This window comes from Argiope bruennichi, chromosome X1 (genome assembly GCF_947563725.1).
Source record: "Argiope bruennichi chromosome X1, qqArgBrue1.1, whole genome shotgun sequence".
NCBI classification, from domain to species: domain Eukaryota; kingdom Metazoa; phylum Arthropoda; class Arachnida; order Araneae; family Araneidae; genus Argiope; species Argiope bruennichi.
This window is the reverse complement of record NC_079162.1, coordinates 23,617,863-23,638,099: the sequence shown is the minus strand read 5'-3', so window position 1 is coordinate 23,638,099 and position 20,237 is coordinate 23,617,863. Positions and strand designations below refer to the sequence as shown.

The 20,237-nt window shown below is 28.7% G+C and overlaps 1 protein-coding gene across 3 annotated transcripts in view; it reads left to right on the top strand.

Moving 5' to 3' along the window:
* Positions 1 to 20,237, top strand: part of LOC129958200 (small conductance calcium-activated potassium channel protein 1-like) — a 603,543-nt gene that overhangs the window by 183,248 nt on the left and 400,058 nt on the right. For all 3 annotated transcript variants that reach the window (XM_056070473.1, XM_056070474.1, XM_056070471.1), the window contains one exon: positions 749 to 808. The gene's annotated coding sequence lies outside the window, so the exon portion shown is untranslated. The remainder of the gene's footprint in view (positions 1 to 748; positions 809 to 20,237) is intronic.

Genomic DNA, 20,237 nt, shown 5'->3' with positions numbered 1-20,237 from the left:
GGCCATTGACTTAAAAATTTAATCATTATCTAATTATTGATTATAAGTAAAGTTAATTACCAAACTACGTTTATCTGTATCCTGTGAATTTATCTATGATGACAGAAGTTTCACCGGTCAATCAGATGCACTTGATTGCCAAGTGTTTGAAAGGGATTATTTATTTACAGATTATACTTAAAGCTCAAGTTTTAGTTTACACTGCCAGTTTAGTTTGGCTATATTTTTCTCGTTTAGTAAAACTTGAAAAATGTAGCCAAACACCATTTTAAGATGGGTAAATTCATGCCGAGCACAAATGAAAAGGCTGGCTTCACTAAGCTTTTACACCACATCAAAGCGATTACGTTTACTCCTCGACATATGTAACAATCAGCAGGCTCAAACGAATGGCGGTTCTTAATTGCAAGCGTGCCTTGAATCTGGTACCTTCAAATTTCGAAGTCGGAAGACTGTCGCCTGATCACTGCTGTCAGTATTTAGAACAAATAACCTTTCGTTGGCACTAATTCCGCTATTGAAAAACTAGTGCGAAGCAGACACTTAGATATATTTATTAGGAACGTGACTATATTTGTCTTTCCATCTTTAATTTACGCTTCCAATTATTGGAACTAAAAAGAAGAGAGATTACTAATCGGAGAACATTGTCCAAAATAGGAGATACTTTTTCCATGTCTACTTAGTTGTGAATATTTGATGCACAGAGCGTAAGTTGTGTTACTCTAACGGCTTTCTTTTCTTTCAGGTTCTTTGGGCGAGGAAACAGATTTCTTTCATTGCCTTCAATGCAACCGAATTCCTACATGTAAGTACAACTGACTCTTCTAATAGGAAGCTGTAATTTCCTTTCCAAAAAATGTGGAACGTGTTGAGAAAACATTTCGTGTAAAGGAAAGAGGAGAAAGAAACACAAAGGTTATTTTAATCATAAAATAGCCAAGCCTTTCAACTAAATAAACGAAAGAAACTTCTCTTATTACTGACAGGATTCCGAGAATAGGTTGAACCTTAATTTGACAATAATAAAGTTCCCTTATGGTTAATTGTATCGAAAGAATGTGCAAAATCGTCCAATGAAGAGCACAATATTAAGGAAAACTGATTAAGATAAGCATTCGGAATGGCCTCAAGGGATGCAAAACAGGAAATTATAATAAGTTATGTGTTTGTAGAATCGGTGAATTGAGATAGTTTCTTATGAACGTATCTTAGAAATTACTTATTAGTTCTTTAATATTAAGAAATTCTAATGCTGTTATTTTTGATGCAGAAAATCTTATCTTTATACTGCTGTGAATTTAAGGAGAGTTAAAAATTATTCTGTCATAAAACCAGCTCCTATTTAAAAATTTACAGTGATTTATAGTTTATGAGAAATTTATTTTCATTTACCGCACATGGTTTATATACTTTATAAGGAAGTTTGCTTGTTTAGTATGCCTTGAATATTTTTTCTACAACAGTGTCTCAGCGATATAATTAGAATACATGATTCTAATGTCTGGACATTTTATTGTATAGACTGATTGAAACAAATTCTTTATCCATTCTATCGTTTAGTTTTTACGATAATTTGTTTTTGTTTTCAGTGGAATTTCTTAGCATGTTTCTTTTAGATATTCAGGACTCATACTTAAATTAGAGAATAAGAATTACAACTGAGTCATGTATCTATATAAACTCTGAATACAGCTGGAAGCCACAGTGAAAAACAAACTACTACTACACAACAGACAAAAAACTACACTATTTATTACAAACTAACATTTATATAAAAGTAAAACTTTCTGTGGTGTAACTGGTTTTATTTTTACTGTCTTGATGTTATATAAATTACTGTAAAAATCATTTATCTTACTTTCAAGTTTACAGTGAAATTTATTTTTATTTCAAATGTTCAAGCCTCAAGATTTGGTAGTTTTCTTAAACGTGATGGATGACATACATGGTGAAGAAATATTCAAGATTTTGCTTATCTTATTTTGCTTTATATACGAGACATTTGCTAAAATATAACATTACAGAATTTTTCTTTGTTATACAATTTATTTTTGTAATATTTTGTTAGTGCATAATCTTTAATTACTTTAAGAAATCATTATATTTTACATATTTAATTTATATATGCTTATGTTCCTTATATGTTTAAGAAAGTTTAGTCAATCCGGCTTTGTTTACGGACTTGAATTTCGGACGAATTTGCTGCTTTTTATTTCATAATCTATTTTGTCCACCTTAAGTTTGCTCTTTATTATAATTCTTTTTAAAAATGCGAAAACTTAACTGAAAGGAAGTGAATTTAAATTGATCTGAAAATAATTATATCTTTATTGACTTCTGTCAATGGCAATTCATGTTGAAAGAGATAGGAAAGGATAACTATAACAAAAACAGATTTTAAAATATACTTTTATTTGTGTTTTGAAAAGCAGATTTTATTTTAAATATTTCCTGTTTTTAGTATTATTTTCCTGTTTTTAGTCTTTTGTAACTGTCTCAGATGTAAACACGACTACTTAACCCTGGAACAAGATAGACATATGAAACTAAAAGTTTGATATATGTAGCAAAATTACAAATCAGTATCGCATTTTGGATAAAATCCCTTTAGTGGGTGGCTATCTATTAGTGTGAACCAGAACATAACTCAAGCTTGCAACAAGCTAAATAAACTTAATTAGATTCATGAATATCTCAATTAATTTAATTTGATGAATTGATATGATGTTTTAAACAAAAGATGTATTGTATTTTACCCTAAAAAAATGTAAATCTGTATAAAATTTTGATCTAAATCGGTCAATGAGAAGAAGATTTCTTTCAAAATGCATTTTTTAATCGACGAAACTAAGCACGAAATGCGTTGTATTGTGGAAATATAAAAGAAAGACGAGGGGACAGTACAAACCGTTTTTCACATCCTCGTTTTCCAAGTTTTGTATTCCTCTCACAATAGTCGTGCGATTGTTTCATTTCCTAAAGTGAAAGAACTCATCCGAGTAATGAGATATCTTTGTTCGTCGGTACACCGACATAAATTGACCGAAAGGAAGCCGAACTGCAGAAAGTATGCAGCGATTCACCTATAGTGCTTAATAAAAGGTAATAAACATAATATATATCATATTAATGTGTTTCGTCTCAGAAAAGAACCATTTGTTCATCTGTATATTTTTTTGCATAAGTGTAGGGTGTCCACTGTAATGGTGGACCAACATTTGATATCAGAACCGTTACAGATAAGCATATATTTCCAATTGGGAAGATGCTTTAAATGAAGCAAAGAATTTTATTTTATAATAGATGAATGAATAAATGTTAAACTGAAGAAATTACGAAATCTAAATATTTATACAAGCAACGAGCTCTATTAGTCATTTATATATATAAAAAAAAAATCTTGATACCCTAATAAATGCAATAAAAAATTTATCATTTTTTAAAAGACAGAGTAATAGTTTTTTTAATATAATTAATGGATATTATATAAAAAATATTTTGCAGATTTATCAGATTTAAGATAATGAAATATTAGGACAAAATTTAAAATACTGCAATTTTTTAATTTGCTTAATTATTGAACAGAAAGGCTTAAAACAGATACTTAAATGGTATGTAAAAAATAATGATAAAATGATAAAGTTTGTGCAGTAAAAGATATGTAAAAAAGATAAAATCATTTTATTACAAAATGATAATCTTTAAAATATTATTATAATAAACATTTTTTATAAATTTGAAATGAAAATCATTTTACCGTGGTCTTTGCTTTTCCTTTGACTGAAATACAGAAGCACATCCATGAAGCAATTTCTTGTATTATGCAGCATTGTTTGCGCAACCGATAATCATGCCATGATAATAAGGTTTATTAACTATGTTCTCATAATTTCTCTTATTGACAAATTTTTTTAGACGTTCCGGAGTTATGCCCCAAATGCGGTTCAATGAAATGCAAATAAGACATATTAAATGTATTTTCAATTATTAAAGCCTGAGTGCCTTTTTAAGCAGAAATAATACCTTCTCCTATCAGATAATTGAAAGAAATATAAATTTAATGAAAAGTGAATGCTTAATTTCCATTTGAATATGACACTTAAAAGTGGTTACAGTAATTTTCACACACTGGCATTTTAAAGTATTAACAAGCTTATTTTATTTAATGATTCAAATAACATAAAAATATATTCATTTAGAACATTTTTTCGATTAGAAATATGTGCTAGTTCAGTTTAGTTACATTAACGCTCCGTTTGAAAGCAACACTTGGGCTATTTTAGGACGGATCTTTTAATTCTGAATCGCAATCTCATGACGAGGACGACATCTGTGCTGGCACTCTCTCCAAAATTCTACACTATACCAACGCGTGGATATCTGGTCCACGGCGTTCGATTTAACGTGCATCAGGCCGGCATACACAGAGTATCTTTAGTAGAATCGGATTTTTCGAACTAGGAATCCTCCGGAATTGAAGCCGAGATCTTACCACAAGGCATCTGCAGCCCGTGTAATAAGCCCATATCTTAGTTTAGAAATCAGCTATTGGGTCCTGATTAGAGTGGATACCCAGTGTAAAAATCACATACAGAAAAAAGAAAAGAAAGCACGTGTGTTTCTAAGATTATTTTTCATTTTAATAAATTTTCGGAATGACATTCATTTTTTAAACATTTATAAAGCATTTTGGTAGTACTAATGTATCACGAGTTCAGGGATGTGATGCAGCAAATGCAGGCAAAATCATATTTTCATGTATCACGGAATTGTGGTATTTTTGGATAGCTGTTACGTAAACTTCTTAGTAATATTCTGTTCACTATTTTTTCTTTTTCTTTTCTTTTCTTTCTTTCTTTTCTTTTTTTGCAATGATTCTTTCTCTCAACGTCTATTGGAAACCTCATGCTCATATGTATATTTTTTTTAAATTACGTGAAATGTGCTTAATTGCTGAAATTACGTATTCTTCTTAGATTCTAGACATTTGGAAAATACAAATAGTTCATTCTATTACTTTTTAAAGTTACAATTTTTATTGTATCAAAATAATCGATATATTAGAGAGTAGAACACTTGCTAACTGTACTGTTATTTGCACAATTTTCTTTCCCTTCTATTTTTTTTTTTTTTTTCTTTACGATGATTCCACTCAAACATATTTTCATAAAGCAACATTTTCATTGAGATAGGAAAAGTCGGTCCTTAAACACAACTACACAGCAATGTCAGCAACTTTGATTAGATGAATATCGTGTTAAAAGTACTGAACATCGAATAAGTGAAGTAAAAAAAGATAACTTGTTATCTTCTGTGACCGTTTGTTCATTCCATCAATCTAATCACGTGAACCAACTTTGATGAACCGATACTATCAAAAAAAATAATTATTTTAAATTATAGTTGCTTAATAATCAGAGTTCATTCTGAGTGGTTAACTATGCTTGCGAAGTAATTAGCGAAATCGGTCCAGTTGTTGAGTTTGGGGCTTTGTTAAAGTTTTATTTTATGATATTTCTCGAAAATGGAGTGCACAAGCAGATTATGTATCGAACTGGTGATGCATCTAAACGGTCTTGAAAATCATATAAAATAAAAATTGACAAGATCAGATAAATGCATTGCGCTGGAGACTAATTATTTGGCTTTTACGATTATTTTAAACATATAAATAACAAAAAAAAATATTTTATGTCATCCAACATATATGGAAAAAATATGTGAACAGGTTCACATATGTAGACGCGACTATATGATTAATGCACATAATTCTAATAAACTATAGTTAATGTGTTTCCGAAATTAATGAAAGCTGATTAGTAGTAAGAGAAGGTGTAGTGCTTCCGTAATACGTGCTGCAAAACTCTCTTGCCGTAACTTCATATTTAGCATTCTAATGGCGTCGGTAGCTACCAGGATATTGAGTTGGATGCATACTTTAAGCTTAAAATACATATGATGTATTTTTTTTATTTAAACAACATAGACTTTTACTAAGATCGCAAATGCTAATTTTGGTTGATAATCAATGTAATTGCATTGTCTTTCAAGGAATTTAATCGGCGAATGCAATCAGCAAAGTTAGTCTAATTACTTTTTGAATGGCAAAGGAGCGTTAAAGCTTAATTAATGAAGAACGAATCAATACACATATTTAAAGAAAGTTTGTTGTGCTTTCGTATTAAATTTCTTTTGTCAATCATACTGCGCATATAAATCACTCATTTATAAAGTTTTATAAAGGGTCTGTGTACTCGTATTTCTATAAGAAAAGATCAGAAAAATAAAAACAATACGGCTGAAATTAATACCTCATCTTTAGCTTTCAGTCAGTCATGATCAAAATGTAAATATAGGCACTTAGGAAAAATAATTCATAAATGTAAAAAATGATTTTTGGAAGAAAATATTCAATTTTTAAAAATTATTCTTCAGCCATTTAATTGTTCTTAAAATTTAAATATCTGTAATATTATGTTGTACATAGTTGAAAAGGAGACAGAAGTGCATATTCAAAGATTGCTCATATAATAATATAATAAATTAATATAAACTTAATTTAGATTTAGCAGGTTTTGTTTAATTTCTAGCTTTTAATTCGAATTAATTCCTTTAACTTGTGGTTGCCACTGAAACATTTGAAGTTATGATCAAACCTCTTACAATTTTTCAAATAAAATTTCTTCTCTCTTATACCAATAAGGACCTGAGGCATCCAGTGTGAGGTTGGTGAAATTTAGTAAACTTTTTCTCATTATTCTAATAAAATAATACAACGGCAAATAAATCCTAACTCTATCCCATATGCGATGAACAGGAGCAAGTCATTATAAAACATTCAACAAATTGATAGATTCAACAGAATTTTGTTGATGTATTTTATACTGAGCTATTTCAATGAATGCGGGACTGTTCCTTAATGAGTTACTAAAAATATTGTAGGATCAACTTATAAATTATTTTATGAATATTTTAACAATATTCAGTCCATAAAATAATACGAGTGACACGTTATATTATTTATATAATAATATTGCAATTTCTTGATTCCATAAGAGGTTTTAATTAGTAAAAAGGTATAGCTAAGTACTTCGATGGTAGCAAACTAAATTATTAAAATCATCAGATACCAAAAAATTATAATCGCTCACATAAAAAAAATTATTATTGATTCGTCTAAAAGGAATGATTTAATAAATCGTATCTTTCGCTTTCTTCATTTCGCAGCAATTTCGAATTCACCGACCTTTCGTGTCTTTCATATCTTTACACGAGGAATGAAGCAACATCAATCAAAATGTCAAGTGTGCCTTATCACTGTGCCCACAGATTCATTGAATTCGTTATTATAGGCGTTATACGCAGAGGTATAAGTGCTTTAAATTTCCAAACATTTTTCATGCAATTTAGCATATTTTTTCTACCTCTGATATTAAATTCTCATTTTAAATTTAATATTTCGTGCAAAATTGATGAATGTAAATGAAGAACATCCACAGATTTCAGTGGTTAATACATTTTATCAACAGAACAGATTGACTTTAAGAATGTAACCTATTCTAAAAATAGAAGCATTTAAATAATGTCTCCATTATCTATTACATAAGAAAAGTTATTTCCTAGTTAAAATCATTTTATAATTTTAACTAGTATTTTATATGTTACTTATTTTCTTCATCTAATTGCTAACACTACATTCAGGAACGCGTCATTATCATTATTTCTTGATGAATTATCATATCCCTTGTAAGAAAAAATTAATCCCTGTTTTTGTTACTAGCAGTATCTTAAAAAGAAACAGAAAATACTTATCCATTATTTTTTTCCCTCGATTAATTCTTACATTATGTAAATGCAGTGCATGTAATATGCTCAGAATTGAATTACTGTGAATTTAATTGAACGTGCCGAAGCAATTTAGTTGTTAACCACTTTCAATCATTTACACCTTAGAGGCAGAAGGGCCACTTAGAAAAAATGAGTCATAATTATCACAAGGGAGTTTTGGAATAAAAAAAGATATTTCAGCAACCCATGATTAAATAAGAATTAATTGGAAAATTACAACCCAGAGAGTGATTAAAAAATACCGTTATTAATGGAAGTTTTAGACTAAATGTAAGCTGAAGATAAATTAATTTATCTTCCCATTTTAAGTTCGTGACAGGAATTAGAAGCAAAAAAGAATTATAATAATTTCCCTAAACTACGATGTGCATTTACCAGACTACGTATCTATTAAAAGTATTATTGGCGAAAATAAATTATTTTGACAATAACCTTTTATTACAATATTCGTTTAATTTTTTTTTCTAAAATTTAATTTACCAATATATTTAATTACTATTACTATATACTTAACTACTATAACTAATACTATTAACTTTCTATATACTTAAAATTTTGCCTGCATAACATTTCATATTGTTTAATTCGATAAGGAAAAATAAGTTAAACATTTTTACTGTTCTTAGAACTCTTTAAAGTGATCCCTGTTTACAGATGTGAATTTTTAAAATTTATGGAAAACATAAATCTTTATCAATTGCTACTTTAATGTACTGTAAATTATAATAACTTAAAATGTCAGTGAATTTCAAGACGTCATAAAATTAATATATATTTAATATTTATCAAAATTTTATATCCATAACTCATTTGACTTGAAATATTTTTATGACTCATATCTGAAAGTCTAGTGTTGATTTGCCTAAACACAAAATTATTTTGTACCATTTAACCGCAACCAATCAGGAATCAGTTCTAAACTGTACTAGAAATATATTTTAAAGTGAAATTAAAAAAAAAAATATGGAGACAGGGTCCATTAATGATCAAAGGAATTGGCAATCGTACCGACCATCAGTCTCTTAGGGCTCACTGGAATATGAGAATTAACTCTGACCGATTGTGTCTTTTTACTTTCCGCGGAAGGACGTGAAGCTCCAATGCCCACAACCCTGAATAATCTTCAGGGACGCACCGTACTTCAGCAACTGTCGACTCCATCACATCGGATACGCTTCACAAGCTGGGGTTGGAGTTGGATTTCCGTCTCGATATTTTTCGAGTAACAAGTGGAGCGCAAATTGAGTTTCTGTAATACAATTCAAGTCAAAAACAAGAGTTTATGCAATTGCTGTGAACTTTTGAAAATAGTAGCATTTTTGTACTAAAAATATACCTTTTCGAAAATATGGTATTTTTTGTGCTCTCCCTTATATATAATAGTTTAAAATAAATTAGTTTTGAAAAGTCATGAAATGAGGAATTTAGGACCGCCTGAATGGCCGTTCTTTGGTTTTAACATCAATTTAAGCTTTTATCCAAAAAAGGTTCGATTGTCTTGAAAAAGTATCTAAAAGGATACTGCAGCAATTTATCAAGCAGAATAAGTTTGGTAATCGGTCCTGTAGATGAAGAAATCAGTGATTTGCTTCAGGACTAGTCATTTTTATTTTGATTTCCAAAGTTTGCCCTTTTTCACCTAGTATTGAATTGAAGAAATGTAATGACCTATGGAATCGAACAAGCTTTTTAATGCCTTTTTTAATATGTGTTGAATTTTCTCGAAATAGTTATGTTCTTGCGTAAATCGCAAGAGATTTCATACACTTAGCCGAAGTGAAATAAGACCATTAATATCCATAGTACTGGCATACCGTTATTACTTTTTAATTCAATAACTTTTTATTTAAATCCTTATTCTTTCCTATTTTATATATTTCCTGATGATGGTTGCAATCATTTTCACAGTTTGAAATTTTTGACAACATTTTGGAGTTATTTTTTCATAAAATAATGAATCTTAACGATGCTTATTTCATTAAATGAAATCAATACTTTGAAATGAAACGTTATTTATTACGCAAAAATAGAAAAATGTCCGAAATTATCTTCACTGATCATATTACCTTCAAAGAAAAATATGACGGAAATAAAATTCAAAAGTGTAAACAAAAAATTCTTTTTAAAACTTACAGGATAGATAGCATTAATACCCACCTGTTTTTCCATTTTCACATTATTATTATAACCATCAAAATTTTAATTTGAAATAAAAGTGGTTGAAATAACTTCAGGTACCTTACATTATTAATTCGTTATTTCATTTATGTGAATAGCGTTAGTGTTTTAGTGAGAAGAATATCATTACTAAAGCTGATGTGATTATATCGACATTGAATTACTTTAAAATATTAAAAGAACATTAAAAGGGTATCCAACAGAGAATTGCTTAAATTATTCCAGTATAAAGGAAAAATAAATTAGTTCATGCTATTGGTGACAACTTGAGATAAACGTGAACAAATATCTATTAGCACATCTAAAATAAATTATTAGGCTTGTTTACTATTACTTTCATTCAACACGTAAAGATAACACATGATTATTATAATTGATTAATTTAACTAAGTATTATGTAACTTTTTCCTCAGGTTTTTTCAGTAATCAGTTCCATGAACTCCAGAAATAAATTTTAAAAGAAAGGTAGGTTCAGGTAAGGTAATTGAGAGCAAAGAGTAATCGGAAACGATGATTGCGCAGCACACTAGAGAAGCTTTAATGAACCTGAAAGCTTATATTACATGAACACACTTTATGGGAAGAAAACACTTTCCTCTTTTAGCAGTGTTATCTGATAACGTTTGTGGATTTGAGCTGCAATTATGTTCAGAAGAAATGAAACCAAAGTTTTCTTTGTAGGTTTCCTCATTTTTTCTCTACTTCAATTATAATTATGATAAATTGCTAAATTATATATTTATTGAATCTATTGGATATAACGGTTACAAGAAGCGTTCTCAGTTACCTCTTATAATTATTATCAAGAGGTAATTTTTTTTTTATGTATATGGAATCAACTATATATTAGGAAATAATTTTAAACATAGAAAAGTTGCAGCTTTCCGTCCCACCCTCAATGTTTGTTTTATATGGCAAATTAACAAGTGACATTTAAAAACATATAACCGTTAGTCTATATAAATTAACACATGTGATAGTTTGTTATTAATAATTCAAAACTTTTTGTAGTCAAAAGTGAAAGAAAACAAGTAAACCGATGAAAGAAGATTTTGCCTTTTTTCAGCAAGAAATAAAGTTTCAAAGATAGAGGAAGTAACTTAGCTTTTGTAATCCATGTCTGACTTTTCAACAAATTTTTTAATTGAAAACGTTTGTCATTGTTCATACACGAATAGAAATAAATAAGTAAAGGGTTGTGAACTCGACATGGCAGGTTTATGGAGCATCACTTTTTATAGATTCGATTTGTTTTGGCGATCAGTTTCCTATTTCCTCGAATCAGAAGAAAGCTATAGCATTGAAGTAGATATAATTAAAGAATTATATTTTTTTCAGGTAGAATAAATGATGTAGAGAATCTGGATTTATTTTATCGAGTAGCTAGAAAGCTCTATAAAATGAATTTTTATATATCACTTTAAAGAGGCTCAAACATTTTTTCAGCTCATAATTAATTCATGAACATCACACAAGATGAAAATTCTAATTAGTTTGTCTGAAAATAGATTTTGAATTATCAGTCAAGTTCTACACAATATTTTTGTCATTCAATTTGTAAAGATTTAATCATTCATACTATGAGTTAATAATTGAAATATTTTACTCATCGTATGCTTCTCTCTTGTTAAAGCTAGCTAGATAGCTTTTTAATTTGGCGTTATATCTGAAAGTTAAAATGCAATTTTATTTTGTTTCGTATTTCCTATACAATAGAAAATAAATTTCAAGGTATAAAGATTTTTTTGATCATCCAACTTTTTTACAATTTTGAATCAGAACTTTTATTTTATCCCACCATTCTTTTCGGCTACTTATTACGATTTCTTTGTTGGTGATAAGGATAGATACTTGTAGATATGTACATTTGGCACGATTAAGTATCTTTTAAATGGACGGTATTTGTCTCTGCAAAGCTTTTTAGATTCCTATCCTGTTTTGACCAATACAAATGCTGTATACACCATCACTTTCATTTATCTGCAAATTAGTACAATTTTTGTACCCTAAAGCAGTGTCGATTTATATACCAAATAGTGTTACTTAAGTACCCTTTCACGGGCATTACCTTCAGACGCTTTCTTTATCACATAGCATATAATTTCTATTTATCAACCAAGTTCTCGGAGTAAATCTTTTTATCAATGAGTAAATTTAAAATAAATGTGGCGTCTTAGAATAATTTAAAGAAGAAAAAAAAACATTTTTCTATTTCTCCGTCTAAACAGCACTGTAAAAGAATTACTGTATGAGATGCAATAATATTTTGAAAAAGGTTATGAGTGACTGACATTGCTATTTGTTAATTGTTCGGTGAAATCGGAGCTTTTAGTGGTATTAAAGGAAAAGAGAGATGTTAATGCATTTCTCGATGTAAACTCAATTTTAAATAATGATTTAATTAAGGTACTGTATTAACCCTTAGTATTCGGAAAAGTAATTCGATGCATTATTAATCACTTAATACCAGGGCTTATTTATTGCTCCAAAAATAAATATATAATTGTTTTAAGTTGAATTTTCAAAAAAATTAATCTACTTCTTTTTACCATTCTGTAGGCATTTTTAACAATCAAAATTGAAGAATAAATAAATAAAGGGTCAAAATGATGCACCATCTTGATTGATGCCTGAGAGGAACCATTCGATTGCAAGGGGTTAAATGTTAAATGTTAATATGGCATCTTAATTCCGTGTTACAACATGTTAAATATTAATTACAAATAAGTTTTTATCTTTGTAACAGTTAATTTTTGGATATAAAAAGTGGTATGATTTTTTTGACATGAATTTTAAAAAAACTCATAATTTAATTAATTTTGAAAATAAATACGATACCACAATCTATAGATATATTTTATCTTCAATATTTAAAGCACTAAACTTCGAAATTCCATTGTTGATCCGTTCGCTTTTGTCACGCGATTTCAAAAATAAAATTTCCAATATTTCCCCAGACATGCATTTCATTAAATGAATGACAAAAATTATTATTCACTGTGTTTGGCGAAATATTTCAACATAAGGCTGAAACAAACGCACGGTGCATGACACGTTAAAGCTTTTAAATTTGCCGTTACAAATTCTGTTTTAACGAAATAAATTTTCCCATTTGGTTTGGTGCAGATGTTGTACCAGAAGGATATTAGAACATTTTTTCTCCAACGGTCTATTCTCTATTTCTCTAGTATGAATTGAAACTACTGATGATAAAGGTTACTCCTTATGATTTTGAAGATGACAACAAATCTTGTCTTCTAATGATTTTAAAAGGTAGGAAAAGATATTGAATACTATTATCAAATTTTCATTTTTAAAAATCATCTTGAGTTAAATTAAATTTGTACGAAACTTTTTACCCCCAAAAAACTGTTTTCATAATGCATGAAACATCTGTATCAGAATTAAATCTTAGATTCAAGCAATGAATATATTTCAACTTTTTAATGGAATATTTAGGAGTAAATTTAATATATTAATATAATTTTTCTCTCTTATGCTAGAAACTATTTGTCCTGATTTTTCATTAATTTGGACGGAAACAACTGAATCAAAATCATCCTTTCAAAAAAGCATGGTTTTCAAATCCTTTCAAGAGCCTAATAAACGTTGAAAGAGTCTAAATTTCTTTCACTTTTTTGCCACTTGAATTTTTAACAAATGGAATTCAAGCAGAATATTCTGATATTTCACCCAGGGTAGTGGGAACGTTACTTTTGCCCCCGTTTCTTAAAATTATTTTAAGTGTAAACTCAAGTTTTTTCGAAATTCTCGCATGACAACGATTGTTTTGTTATTATCTTTCAAAGGAATCAGTTCATTTGGTGTCACATGATAAGGGTAGTTGTATATCATCTGACATTAACAATACTCTAATCAGAACTGTGGCGTTTTAAAGATGCGTTGTGTAGTCCACAGCGACATAGAATTAGCACAACTCAGATTTAATACATGAGAGCGAAATAAATGAATAAATCTCAAAATATAGTTCAATACCTTCTTGAATAAACAACACTGTATATAATTTCAATGATGTATGATTAATTTCCAATGCTTATAGTTTAATGAAAATGCTATTGAAGAATAAAATGTATAAAACGGCATGTTTAAATTAACTGAACTTATGCTTAAATATTATTAACTTAATTGAAAAATTAATTGTATCAATACTTTCTTGATTTTTAGTTGAAGAATTTACATCTAAGTGAAAATTTTATTTTCTATAAAGCTTTGGCTTTCTTTTCAAAATTATTCACTTTCTATTCCAGTTTGGTTCAAAGAATTTTTTTCGCCATCTCGAGAATGGAAAGCAAAGAAATGAAACAGTAATGAATTCAAATGAATTAAAATTAATTGTAAAATGCTATTAAGATTTTTAAAGTCATGTTTTTTCTAGTTCAGAAGACTTTTTGGTTATGTTTGAAAAGAAGCACTGAAAAAATTTGGTAAAAAAACAGGTAACAGCACTATGGATCATGGTCATACTTTAAAAAATTATTCTGAAGTATCTGGAAGGAGATTTTATTTCTTCCCTTGAAATAAGTAATATTTTTCTTAGTCTATTCAGGATATGTATTATGTGTTGTCTTTTTCATTCATTATCACCTGTTCTGATTGAAACGGTCTAAGTACTTCATTAAACAATGATAGATCTCTGAACTGAATATGTTATTAGCAATCAGCAGCAGAGATCGGAATTGCCAATATTTGTGTACAGAGCATTACTGGCAAGCTACCGAAAATTATTTATCTAAACAATTTTTCTCTGAGAAATCTCCTAAGGCTTCATTGGTGTATTTCTGATAATAAGGAGATTTATTTCTTTAGGCAAGAGTATATATATATATATATATATATATATATATATATATATATGCTAACACAAACGAGAAAGTCTGCCTATTTTGGAAGAATATAGGAATAATTATGATAACTGTGAAAAGAATTTGCAGAAGCGCATTTTTTCAAGTTAAATTAATAAAATGTGATTAGGAAGATTTTTTTCAGAAAAATTATCATGTTCTATATTAGGTTCATTGCTCAATGCCCTTCTTTCTTAAATAATTTATTAATTAATCAGCTTCCTTTCAAGGAGATATCCAAATTGCCGTATATTCGAAGGTTATTGGAAGTATATGCTTTGGCTCTTTATTACTGAAACGAATTTATTTAATGAGAATATGTTTGAACTGATGAGAAATACTGTACATTCATTCAGTTTGCATTTAACGACTTATGCCCAATTTCTCCAATGTTTTTTTTTTTTATTTTTTACCATTTTTTATCAATGGTATATTCTATTTCATGGAATATGAAATATAAACTATCGTAACTATTTAATACTTTCAATTTGGAGTATTTTATAATCCTAACATCTAACATTTCATCTGGAAAAGTTCGAAGATGAAACTTTAAAAGAAATGACTGAATATTATGACACATGAAGAGAAAATATTTAAGATTTGGAAATATCCATTAAAATTTGTGAAAAGAGTAGTAGTTCAATTAGCAGTAAAATGCACAGCTTGCATTTCAAGTAGAAGGCCGACTTGAAATGCAATCCTCTCTTCAGCTAAGTTTTCTTTGACATTTACTGTACTATAAAAATAAAAAATCTCAGGTTCTTAAAACAGATTGGCGATTTCTCTAATTTAAGAATTTCACTGACTTTTCTGATTTAATTGGAGGTCAATTAAAGAGAATTGGATGCTAAGTTAATATATTTCCAAAACGTATATATTTTCTCTTTATTAAATTCTGCTTTATAAACTCGTTTAAGTGGCCTGTTTTTTCAACTCATGTAAATGAATGAAAGATAACATGCAAAAAGAAACTAGAAAAGTAACATGTACTATAAAGCATGCTTTAAATGATTTGCCAAATGAAAAACAATTTTCAACGAAATTTTGTACTTATTTGCAATGACGTGAATTCTTGGCTTTCATAACTTTCAATAATTTTTTTAATGTCTTTGGAATGTTTCAGCTGCAATATTATTTTGAAAAAACTATCTAAGAGAGCATTGTATATTGAACATTAATTTTTCGCTTTACAAATAATTAAAAATATAGTATAATAATGCTTTATGATAATTAGTACTAGGGCCAGATAATAAATAAATTAGGCGTGAGATTCTTGTTTCTTACAATAAAACTCAAAGCATAAATATGGTTCCAAAATCATTGATAGGTGACGCTTGCGGACGCCTATCTGTTATAATTTGTCAATAATATATTAATACCAGCATTCTAACTAGCTTTTGCAATAGAAATGAATTTCTTTCAAAATTTTAAATCAATATAATTAAAAGTTAGTAAGATTTATGTTTGGTGCCTCAAAAATGGATATCAAATTTAAAGATGAAATAGTTTAAAGATACAAATGTATTAAATTCCGCCATACTTTCAACTAAAAAATTTTATTCAGCTATATAATTTAAAGAACCGATTTCCTTGCATTATGAATTGATTGAGTATATACTAATTACCATGCTTATATAAACTTTACTAAAGACTAGAGATGAAAATTTTTTATTAAGGCTAGAGATGAAATTGCATGATTTGATATATATTTATTTAAATTAAAATAAATATGTTCGAGATTGAATCAATTTTATTATAGCTAGGTGAGAAACTCATGTAATATTTGATTACCTCTTAAAATTTAAAAACAATTTCCATATTTTAAAATAATATTAAACAACTAACAAAAAATAGATATAGATGTTTTCAATGTTTTTTCAAATGTACTACTAGCATAAAATTGCCTCAAATGCAACTGGGAATTACAAGCTTAAATGGATAGAAGCTCTTTTTATAAAATTATTTTTAAATGAAGAGAATATTTGGCTATTTATAGGAGCCTTATTTAAACATTGTGTTGACATTGATAAAATAATTCTAGATTACAACGTACCTTTTGCATAAAGTATTCATATATACCTTTTGGGACTCAACCATATTATTAAATAGAATTTAGATGGAAGAAATCGGAATAAATATGAAACAAATTCGAATTTCAGTGACTTGATTTATAATCAAGTCACTGAAATTCAAGTGATTTGATTTATAATCTTAAATAAATGTTAGCCGAAAATTCTTAATTTCTGTTTTATATTATATCACACTATGGAAGATGATTCGAGACACACATCTTCACAAAAGAAAAAGATGCATGTATAAAACAATATTTGAAACTGGCTGCGATGTGAAATGGATGGAATTATTTATATTAAATGTGTTGTAGAAATTTAATCGTATTACCGGACTAGACAACACAAGATAGTTTAAGAATTCGAGCAGTATGAATTTAGATAGTATGACAGTTACATCCGTCATGCAACTGTGGTATGGCATGAATTGATGCCATTAGAACTGCAAATATATATGCTTAATGAGATTCAAAATTAAAGTGAAAGTTCTCTAATGAGTTCTAACAATTTACAATTAATTGTGTGAGATGTAATTCATATTAAATGAGCCGTCTAACTTAGGGGTAATTTTAATCACTATTCACATACCGGCCTCTCGAAAAAGCATTTTACCAAAAACTATCAAAAATTTAAATAAAAAAGCGAATAGTTATTATAGGATAATAATACATTATAAAAGGATTGCATACCTCATTTATATAACAATGCTTTCACTCTTGAAACCGCACAGAAAAATCGAGATCCGATATCTATTTTCCGACTCAAGAAAGTTAAAACGTTAGTATGACGTAATCAGTACCTCAGACGAGTTTAATTTTGCTCATATTGAGTTTGCATCTTAAAGTATTTTGAGTTTATTTATATAATAAAAGAGCATTCATGGGAATTTAATGTATTATATTAATCTATTTTCGCCTGATTTTTAAAACGAAAGAAAAAGAAAGCGAATGAATCCCATTATTTTTATATCAACACAGATGTTAATTTTTTCTAGATGCTCAGGCATATGAGATTAAAATAGGGGGAAATCGAGACTATCAAAAATTCTGAAGGAGATATATTAAACAACTTTTAAAGTACAAAAAAAAACCCATCTGATGTTAGTTGTTAGTTTCTCTTTGTCTATCTCTCCTTCCCTCTCTCTCTTTCTCTAAAAAAATTAAAAAAAAAAAAAAAACATAATATTTTTCCAACACTCACGAAACGCAACTGCATGTTCCAAGTAAACGGAGCCATTTATGTTGTTTTTAGTGAGTATAATTTCCTTTTTCTAAGCTTGTCAAAAATATGTCCGCCTTTCAACGAGATGGGAAAAAAAAAACTTGCTTACAAGAGACATCATGTTGGGTTCTGTTTCTTAAAGAACGCGCCTTGGGGTCTTAGCAAAGCCTTTCCGATGAAGTGAGGTAACCATAGCAACGGGACTCATTGTGTGTAGTTGTCTTCTTTCTTCAGAAAAGGAAGTGGTCGGCGTAGCGAATATTGGCGTGCGTGTGTTATTACTTGCGGGTTATAAGAGGAAATGAAAGTAATTGAACAATAAATTGTTCACTCTAAATTTGCATTTCTATATATTGGTAATTATACGTTTGTTTATAAGGATCAAACTATATTTGTCATTTACGGGGTGCGTCGGCAAAATAGGTGGATTTGTATTCAGGAACATATGCTTTAAAAAAATAATAAGGAATAAATATAACAATAGGGTTTCAGTTTGAAAGGCGAGTAGATCTGTTTTATGAGCCTTTCATCCAGAATCTTTTACAACCTTCCTTGTGATTTTGTTAGGATTATTTCCAAGAAAGTTGCGCGAGAGATTCTTTTGGCACTTATGGTATAAGTATTTAAACAACATTTTGTTTTATGCCTTATGGTTTGATCTTATATAATTTTGCAAGTGTCCCAAGAAATTTAGGGTCCCCTGTATGTTTAGCAAAATATCCAATTGTGATCTTTTAATAACGAAATTCTTTTAAATGTACTACTCAGATCGCACTTTATATGAGCATGTGTGCAGTCAGTGTTGACTTTAACATCATGTAGAATTGCGTTTAAATTTCAGTTCATGCTGAATAACAATTTGAGCTTCTAAACCCCTGGTAGTTTCATTGGTGAAAACATTTCGTCTATTTTATGTAGTTCTGAAGTACATGTGCACATAATTAAATAAAATGAAAGAAAAAAAATCTTTACTGACAAATAGTATTTTGTTTAAAATGCATTTAATCTAATTTTGAAAAAAAAAAATATAGCAAGAGAGCATTTACGTTTTTCCCCGCAGACACAAGTCCATTCTAAACGTTTTATGCAAATATAAAAGTTTATATGACTCCTAATATAATAATTTTCAAGGTGAAATCAAGATTTTTTGGAACTTAAAAATTATCTAAAATTCTTGTATTGTGAACAATAATAATTTTATTCATTAAAAATAAGAAATTATTTTTCTCTCGATAATCCAGTAACTTAGTATATCTGGTACTCTTGCTTCTTTTATCACAATTAAAAAAAAAAAAAAAACTGCAAAAATCATTTTCAGAAAGCTGGGATGGCAGATGAAACATCATTAATCAATTTTTAAAGAAATGGTAGAATTATTTACACTAATCCAGGTAAAGATTGACATTCTATCCACAAAATTATTCTTAGCTCCTTCTCTATTCATTCATAACACAATAGAGTGGTTTCTTAAAGGTCATAGCTTCACTCAAGTTACAGCTCATTTAATGATCCTGAAGGAGGATACTGCCTAACTATTTATCTTCCTTAGTATCCCCAGATATTCTAATTAGTTTTACAGTTGGCTGGTTTGCTCGTTCATGCAGCGTCATAATTTTCAAGATTGTTTTCTACAGAAAGGCATACATTTTATGTTTCGTATTGAAAAATTCTTGGATTTGTTTATTGTAATCAATACTTATTTTGTTAATAATTATTCAAAGTGCTTTGAAATCTATGGGCATATACATGAAAGTTGCACTCCAAAATTATCAACTCCAGATAGCTTCGTTGGTTCTCAAAAATAAAATGTCCAAGAAGTCTCAGACACATTAGGAAATTGTTTTCCTTTTATATATTTTTTAAAAATACAATTTCACTAATTTACAATAAAACGACTTAAGTTGATAAAGATTTATCACCCTTAGTTGCGCTTAGTATGTCCAAGTGATACTCGATTTCTAGCCATGTATTTGCAAGCACCTGAGGATTTATAGATTGAAATAAGTTATGATATATTATTTCGGTGCCTGAAAGTTGGTACAAGGGCAGTTGTGCA